General features: G+C 45.8%; 1 long non-coding RNA gene across 1 annotated transcript; it reads right to left on the minus strand.

Annotated features, from left to right (window-relative positions):
- Positions 1-502: 502 nt before the first annotated feature.
- Positions 503-5,130, minus strand: LOC122201343. The gene is made up of 3 exons (XR_006194122.1): positions 4,927-5,130; positions 3,287-3,719; positions 503-1,925 (listed from the first exon to the last, which is right to left on the minus strand). It is a non-coding gene; the product is annotated as an uncharacterized LOC122201343 (long non-coding RNA).
- Between the last annotated feature and the right edge of the window lie 4,262 nt (positions 5,131-9,392).

Here is a 9,392-nt window from a genome sequence, read left to right on the forward strand (position 1 = left end):
TACTAGACTCTGCTGTGAGTAATATTTATATGGGCATAATAATGTGTATACAGAATATTTGCTCTCACTAACATGTCATTGGGAAGATGCGGGGAGAGAAGGCATATGTTGAAATGAAGGGTGTGTAAGCGAACTAAATCCTCATCACCTTCCATTGGAAGAAGTCCATGGACAACATCTAAAACGGGAACATCAAGAAATAGTAATACAAATGCATTGCTCAGAACATGGAAGAAAGTGCCAGGAGAAAGAGCTAACACCATCGTACGATCTTTCCCCTGGGAAGCAGAAACGTGGAGAGTCAAGTAGGGAGGACAATGTACTGTTCTTTTTATTTCTTATTTTCCTTTTTTTATACCATAAGCCTTGTGATGCTACTGGACCAGTTAAGCTCTGCGCGATTATAATTTTGGTGAAAAGAAAAGTCAAAAGATTCCATTCCTTTTTAACTTTATTGGGGCACAATTGATATCCCCAAACACTGCACACGTCATGTATACAACTTGATGAATGTGGGCACAGGAGGCAAGTCTGGCGTGGCCAGACTTCAGGTTGTAGGGAGAGGAGGAGCGAGGTTTTGGAAATAAACAAGAGGTTTCCTGTCGTTGGCGGTGAAAATCTGCTTTGATCTTGTCCCCAGGCTGCCACGAGTTCTTCAGATTCCAAATAATGTAGCTAGAATGGGTTGAACCGTTGAAATGGATGGAAAAGTCGCACACAGACATCAGCATAGGGGACATTCCATAGCCGCGAACCCTTTTGATTTCATGAACTGTGGCAATAACACAGGACTGCTTTTGAAGAAAAAGTTCAAGTCATACAGAAACTAGACTGCATGTCCCCTGTCTCCTGCCCTGGACCCACTGTCACCTGGTTAACAATTTAGTGTCTATCATTCCTTTCTTTGTTTCTTTTTTTTCCCCCCCACTCAAGTGCTTTTATTTAGAATGCACAGATTCTGTGCTCCAGATTATCTCAATTTTAGGAAGCACACTAAATACGGATGTGGAGATCTGAGACAGAGGTGCGAAACAAGAAGAGGGAGGGGAAGAGATGTTCCTGAGGCTGGTTCTGGCCTTCCCAGAGCAGGACCAGGGACCGGGCTGGGCTTGTTTCATGTAGCAAAACTCGGATTCTGTGTCAGCGGCAGAGAGAAAGTGGCACAGACATTCCTCGTTCCTGGGGCTGGCACTCGAAGCGGGAAAACCGTTTCCATGGAGATCGGGACACTAGAGATGCTCTCTGAAATTGCTCCTTGGGGCTCAGCGACAAATAGAAACATTAGCATGCAGAGGCCTAAATATAGCTGCATTCAGGGTGATTCATCGAGCCCGAAACTTGGCTGAGACGTGGTTTTGGAACAAATGCACCGAGCAGAGACCCAATGGTGTTTTTAATATTTTACAGTGTTTACACTACCATTAGAGGATGTATCTAATGGAAAACGCAGAAATGCAGGGGCCACTTGGTTTGATCCTCCTGGATAAGTCACCATCAGAGTCCCGCCTGGGCATGACAGGTTACAAAAGAGATTTTTCTTTTCTCTTCTTTCCTTTTTTCATTTTTGTGGTCGGAAAGTCCCTTCACCACAGAGCTATCCTTTAAAAGGACCTGATAGAAAAACGTTCTCTCCTGTCAGAGAGGGAAACTAGTGCCTGTAATTAGAAGAAAAGTATAGGCATGCCTCCTCCTTTCTCCCCCAGGATTCCTGGGGACTGTAAATTCTTGTGTGCATCGTTACACAGAAAATTCTGCTCTGTCTCAGCTTCTACCCCCAGAGTTGCACCTGCAAACTTGCACTCCATCATGACTCTGTCAATTCAGAGAACAGCTGGGATCCTGCTGGCTACCAGGATGCACCTTCCTAAATTCATCCATTCAACGATCATCCCCTGTGCCGCGACCGCATTCCAGGAAGGACACAGCTAGATACAGAAAAAAAAAAAAAAAAAAAAAGACAGCAAAGGTCTCAGGAAGCTTCCGTGTGAGTGCAGGAGACAGATGACAGTTAATCAATAGGCAATTTCAGATTGTAATAAATATTACAGAAAAGATAAAACAAGGCAACACCAGACTGGGGGGAAAGTGTAGGGCCTAGAAGGTCCGGGAGGTCTCTTGGGAGCCTGGCCCTTGGAAGTGAGACCTAAGAACAAGCAGCTCAAGGGAGCAGCTTTTCAGGTACAGGGAACGGCAAGTACGGAGGCTCAGAGGCTGAACCATGTTTGGTGAGGGAGCAGAGAGGGAGATGAGGTCAGAGAGATAGGCAAGGACCAGGTTCCTAGAGCCTTGCAAGTTGTTCTAAGAAGTCTGATGACCTTACACAGAAGGCAGGTAAACAATCGCCTTCTGCTACTGGGTTACAGCAACCCCCACGGCCAATAACCTGCCCAAGTATCTGAATGAGAGATTTCCCTAAGCACTGGGCTTTTTACTGTCCACACACTGTACCTCTTGCAAGAGTATAGAATACCTTCTTCCTCTTTTTTTTTTTTTTTTTGGTTGCCAAGAAGCTCATCTCCAGCCTGATTTTACCTTCTCTCTTATTTTCCTTTCGTCTTAGTTCTTTAGCCTTTTCCATCCCACTGCACTCTTGAGCCCTTTTGAAACGCATCTCAGGCATTTGGGAACGAGAGGCACAGATGGATAAGCATAAATCTGATTCCTCTTCCCACATGACTGACCTTCCTCTTGGCCTGTGGTAATGTTTCCAGAAGGATTGTGTCTTTGGAGTTCACTGGGGTAGATTGCATTATGACTTTGATGGGCCTTGGACATTTTTACCTTCATGAATCCCCTCCTTTTTTTAAAAAAATTTTTGGGGGGCGCCTGGGTTGCTCAATCAGTTGAGCATCTGACTTCAGCTCAGGTCATGATCTCACAGTCTGTGAGTTCGAGCCCCGCGTCAGGCTCCGTGCTGACAGCTCGCAGCCTGGAGCCTGCTTCGGATTCCGTGTCTCCCTCTCTCTTTGCCCCTCCCCCGTTCATGCTCTGTCTCTCTGTCAAAAATAAATAAAAACATTAAAAAAAATTTTTTTTAAACACACGCACAAAAAAACTCACAAGCACCTCCATGGGCCCCACTGTATCCACCAGATAAGTCAGCCATATAGAGAGGTGAAGACAGGCAGGGTGGGGATTGAAAATGATCTTCCAGCCTAGAAACACCTGCTGTCAGGTGGGGAGAAGCTGTTTTTCAGTCACCCGAGGGGACCTTTGCTATGGTGGGTAGAGTAGAAGCATGGAGGGAGCACTGGACAGGGAGTCAAAGGGCCTAGCCTAGTCTTACCTTTGCCACCAAGCACCTGGGTTGGTTGGAAGTCATTGACCCATGGAGGACTTTAGACAAGTTCAATCCGTTAAATTTGGCAGGTGGGGGGGGGGGGCGTTGGGAGAGGAAGAAGGGGAGCAGTGAGAATAGGTCAGTGTCTCTAAGGAGTAAATGCAACTTCTTCCAGGGGAGTTCTCTAGGCTCTCCTTCCCATAGTGATGGTGATGATGATGGTGATATTTATAAAGCATATACTGTGTGCCCAGAACTGTGCTAAGCACTCTCCTCTTTGCTGCAGCGTAGCTGGTTTATTGCACACACTGTCTCCCGAGGTACAAGCACAGAGCAGCTTGACTGCTTCCCTCCACTGCTGTCCGCACACGCTCTCTTGACCAGCTCTTCTCTGCCTCTGGATGAATGTTGGCAGGCTCCATGGCTTTCCTATCACTCTCTGATTAAAAAAAAAAAAAATAGTCTCTTTATCCAGGTTTTTAAAAGTCTGGTCCGGTGTAATATCAGAACCCCAGACTTTTTTTTTTTTTAATTTTTTTTTTAAATGTTTATTTATTTTTGAGACAGAGAGAGACAGAGCATGAACAGGGGAGGAGCAGAGAGAGAGGGAGACACAGAATCTGAAACAGGCTGCAGGCTCTGAGCTGTCAGCACAGAGCCCGACGCGGGGCTCGAACTCACGGACCGTGAGATCATGACCTGAGCCGAAGTCAGACGCTTAACTGACCGAGCCACCCAGGCGCCCCAGAACCCCAGACTTTTTATTGGGCTCGCCTCCACGGCCTGGCCTGTGTGGAATTCTCCCATTTTTCACCATACGGGGGGTGCGGTTCACTCACCACAAGGCCCTCCCACCCCGCCCTCTTCGGGGGTTGGCTATTCCCCCACTTTTGGACTTTCCAGGTTAGAGTTAGAACAGGTCCCTGCAGCCCTCAGAATCAAGGGAACACAAAAGAACGAGCTGACCAAAGAGTCCTCTCGCCTGCCCGCTACTTGGCTTGAGATGAGGGGTCATGGAGGCCCAGAGTGGGGCGGGGGGGAGGCACAGCATTCTGATAGCTCCTTCTAGAGAAGTCTGTCTACACGTTTCTTCAGCTTCCCAGCTCTTTTCTTTTGTATTCTAGAGATGAGTGATGAGTTAAAGATCACGAAGACCATGTCGTGATATGTTAACAAGTCCTGCAAGGGGTCGAGCCCCTCGCTTTGGGATGTCGGGGTCCTGGCATCTGTTGTATGGTTCCCTGCCTTTAGGTCTCTGCTGAAGCCCAAGGCACCAGGAAAATCTCATTCAATTTCCTGTTTCCTCACGCCAGCTTTACGAGCTGACTCAAAATTTTAGCCCGTGATATAAGGACTCTGCTATTGTTCCTATATTACAGATATAGAAACTGAAGCTAAGGGTCTCAGTCCAGTAGACAGCACAGAGGGGCGCCTGGGTGGCTCAGTCAGTTAAGCGTCTGACTTCGACTCAGGTCATGATCTCACGGTCCGTGAGTTCAAGCCCCGTGTCAGGCTCTGTGCTGACAGCTCGGAGCCTGGAGCCTGTTTCAGATTCTGTGTCTCCCTCTCGCTCTCTGCCCCTCCCCCGCTCTGTCTCTCTCTCTCAAAAATAAATTGACCTTAAAAAAATTAAAGAAGTGACTTACTTTGAGCTATGACTTTGCTTCCATGAGGAGATAGATACCTTACTATTCCTCTCGAGTCAGGGAAAAGGCCTCAGTTACACATCGTTAGCATTTGGAGATGATATCCTGCCATGATAGGTTTCCCAAAATACACAAACATTTTTTTCATTACTTTTTTTTACCAATCAAAACAGCTATCCAGTAAGAGCCTACAATGCTTATATATGATTTAAAAAGTCCTCAAATTCAGAAAGGTTGAAAATCTGTTTTAAAGTGCTCTGCACACGATTATTCAATTACGATCCTTTCAAACACAAGAGGCAAAGGTGCTTTGGGCTGAGACCACCTTCCCTTTCAGCAGAGTAGGCCTCCTAAGCCATTAGGGCCAGGTTGCCAGATTTAGAAGCGAACATGCCACACCCAGTTAAAACTGAGTTTGCAGTGGGGCGCCTGGGTGGCTCAGTCCATTGGGCGTCTGACTTAGACTCAGGTCATGATCTCGCATCTCGTGAGTTCGAGCCCCACGTCGGGCGCTGTGCTGAGCACTGGGAGCCTGGAGCCTGCTTGGGATTCTTTGTCTCCCTCTCTCTCTACCCCTCCCCTGCTCACGCTCTGTCTCTCTCTGTCGCTCAACAACAAATAAACGTTAAAAAAATAAATAAATAAATAAATAATTGCGTTTTCAGGAAACAATGAACGATTTTTGGTGAGAGTATGTTTTGTGCGATATTTGCGGTTTCTGACAATATACCCTGTTAGGGTCAAAGGGGACTTGGGCAAGGCATCCGGGGGCTGGCCTGCCATTCATAGCTGGGGCTTGGTGTTCTAGTCAACGGACAAACGGTTTCTCAGAACATCGCCATCAGACAAGGCCACTCTGTTCCCATGGCGACTACCAAAACAAAAACAGGATCCCTCAGTAACCACGTCTGAACAAGGACAATACGCGAGCCTTGTCCAAACCTCCAAGTCCCACACACCCCTGTCACCCTCCTAATAGAAGTGGCTGCCACTGCTTCACCAATGACACAGCTCATACCTCGCTCTGGTCTGCCCTCCCTAAAGAGACCATTTATTGAGATGCCCAATTATAGAATTACCCCACCTCCTTACAGCATCTAATTCAGGGCAAAGCCTCACTTCCTTAAGCTCTCCCCGCAAATCTCCTAACACAACCCTAAACCTCTTAAGAAGTCGCGTCTAACATCCGTGGCTCCTTAGCTCCTCAGGCAACTTCAGGTGCTTGATGTTCCTACCTGGTCCTGTGGTTGGCTCTCAGTCTCCAAGAAACAGCCAGCGAAATGCTCCACTGGAAAGACTCCCGATGAATGGAGATGCTGACCAAACATAACGATGATCAAGCAGCCATCACGGGGATGACTTATTTAGCCGGAGGAAGAAGCCAGCAAAGAAGAGATAGAGGGTGGTCCCCAGGGCTGGCCTTGTTTCTGCCACGTGAGTCCCCGGCTTCCAGACCCCAAGGTCTATCTGCCACTGGATCCCAAACCACTGCGACGTGGCCTTTCCCACCATCGCCTGAAATCTGAACAGTTCTCAATGCTTTGGCTAACTACCTAATCACTGTTTTTTTTTAAGAGAACATTTTATTATGTTAACCAAACCTCTACTCTGCAATTAACTCTAATCACACAAGCAATTAAATTGGGAGTAAGATTATTTTGCAGCTTAAAGCTATTTGTGTCGACACTGGGTTTTTCTCTATCTAATTAATTCTTATTTCTTGGTTATAATTGTTATTTAATTAACAGACTTTCCGACTTTACCTGCGGGTTGGTTTTTGTTGTTGTGGTTGTTGCTGTTGTTGTTTAAACAACCGTCCGTCCCCGCACTCACACATCTGAGCACATCACATCTGCTCCTCTGGGGCGTCTCAAAGCAGGGACAGAAGCATCGGCCAATTCCGTTGAGCTACTTGGAAGGGAAACTGGGCTTGATTAATTTGTCACTCAAAGGTAGGGGGAGAGAGAGGAGAGAGGAGAGAGGAGAGAGAGAAAGAGAGAGAGGACATGTGTGCACAGGCAGAGGAGGGGCAAAGAGAGAGGGCGTAAGAGAATCCCAAGCAGGCTCCATGCTCTACGCACAGAGTCCAACCCAGGACCAGATCTCACGAACTGTGAGATCACAACCTGAGCTAAAATAAAGAACCAGACGCTTAAATGACTGAGCCACCCAGGCGCCCCTCAAACATTTTTAAAAGCTCATTTTATTCCCTATTGTTAATATCTCTTTGCAATTGTTATTTAGCAGGTGCTCTAAAGATTATAATATGTACCTTTAACTTATCACAGTATACTTAATATTGTACCATTTCACTAAAATGTAACCATCTTACAACTACATAATTGCATTTAATGTCCTCTATCCTTTGCCCTCTTGTCACATATATTTTTCTCATACATTGTAAACTACACAATAACATTAGTGGTATTTTTTATGTAGCAGTTAATTGTCTTTTTAAATGTTTATTTTTGAGGGAGAGGGAGAGAAAAAGAGAGGGAGCAGGTGGGGGAGGGTCAGAGAGAGAGGGAGACACAGAATCCGAAGCGGGCTCCAGGCTCTGAGCTGTCAGCATAGAGCCCGACGCGGGGCTCGAACTCATAGACCGCGAGATCATGACCTGGGCCACAGCTGGACGCTTAACCGACTAGGCCACCCGAGTGGCCCACTGTTAATTGTCTATTAAATAAATTAAGAGAAGGAGAAGAGATCATGTTTTAGATCTGTCCATACATTTACCTTTTCTGGTATTTATTTATTTATTTATCTGATATTTGAGTTTCCATCTTGTGTCACTTCCCTTCCAGAGAACTTCCTTTAGTATCTCTTATGGCGAAGTTTTGCTGGAAAAAAAAAATTCTCCTAAAGTTTGTTTGTCTACACATGTTGTTATCTCAGCTTCCTTCTGAAAGATACTTTAATTGGAAATATTCTGAGTTAACTGATTTTCTTCTTTCAGTATTTTGAGATGCTCTCCGGTTGTCTTCTGTTTTCCGCTGCTTCTGGTAGAGGGCAGTCATCATTCATTCGCGGTTCCCCTATTTGGAATGTGTCCTTTTTTCCTCTGGATGCTTTTTTTTGCAATTTCCTCTTTACCTTCTGCCTTCAGCAGTTTGATTCAATGGGCCTAGGTGTGCTTTTATCTGTTGTTATACTGCTTCAGGTTTACTGAGATTGTTGGATCTGTAGGTTCACGTTTTCACCAAATTTGGGAATTGGCGACCCAGGAATCTTCTTGCAATATTTGTTCTGCCTACTGTCTCTTCTTCCTGTCCTCTGGCTCTCCCATTACTCCTTTGTTAGATGACTTGATATGGTCCTACAGGTCACTGAAACTTCGTTCACCAAGTTTTCAATCTTTTTACTCTCACCCTTGGCTGCTAATTCCAACATCTCAGTGTCTGTGTCCATTGACTGTTTTTTCTTCTGGATTATGAGCCACAGATCCTTCTTCTTTGCCTGTCTAAGAAAGTCTTCCTATTTTTTTAGACATTGGGACATTGTGGTTGACATAGTGTAGGGAGTCTGGGTAATGTCCCTCTTTTTTAAAGGATGTGGGTTTTGCTTTGAAAGCATGCAGTTAAAATACTTTCAGATGCCAAGGAGTCTATCAAGGCTGATTTTATTCTTTGACTTTGTCCATAGCCCTATGATGTGATCCTTCCTTTAGGACCTGGCCTTGACTTCTAAGACATGTCCTTCTGAGGGTCTTCACCAAACGTGTGGGGGTGCTTATGAGATCGTTCCACTCGGATTGGCTAGAAGTCAAGCCACTCTCTAATAAGCCACGGGGAATCTTGCCTATGCATGTGAGGTCTAGTCACTGGCCAGAGAAAGCCCCACGCAGAATTCTGGGGCCTTGCTTCTACCCATCTTCCCCTCCTCTGGTACCCTGGCATGCAAATTCCTGTCACTTGATAACACTGAACTCTGATCTCAATCAACTCAGTTCAGTCAGATTGCTTTGCTCTTTGGGTTCCATGTATGATGGCCAAGAAGGTGACCCCACGCCAAAAGTCAAGGCAAACATAGGGCTTATCTTGTATGTCTTCCTTTTTTTCAAGGATCGAAATCTTGCACTGACGCTAGTCTGATGCCTGAAAACAGTCACTTCCTATGTTTTCTACAATTTTATGTTTCTTAGTGACAGGAAGTCAATGGAATGGAAGTCTGGAAACTTCCAGAAATGGAAGTTTCCTCCTTGCTCTTTGGGATGTCATATCCAATCAGTCATGGAATCTGTAAATCATTAGTGCTAGATGCCAATTCTTCTGGTTTTCCACCTTTAGGGCACAAGATAGGATTGTACCTCCCTCTGCCCTTGAGTTGGCCACCAAGTCACTTGTCTAGGCTAGGTGTAAGTATGTGAAAGTGACCTGTGTCTTTTCTAGGTGGAAGCATTTAAAAGCCAGTGTGCATTTTGCCGCATTCCCGTCCCTTTTACTATGATTGGTCATATGCCCCAGAGT

The sequence above is a fragment of the Panthera leo genome, chromosome A1, assembly GCF_018350215.1.
Source record: "Panthera leo isolate Ple1 chromosome A1, P.leo_Ple1_pat1.1, whole genome shotgun sequence".
Lineage (NCBI taxonomy): Eukaryota > Metazoa > Chordata > Mammalia > Carnivora > Felidae > Panthera > Panthera leo.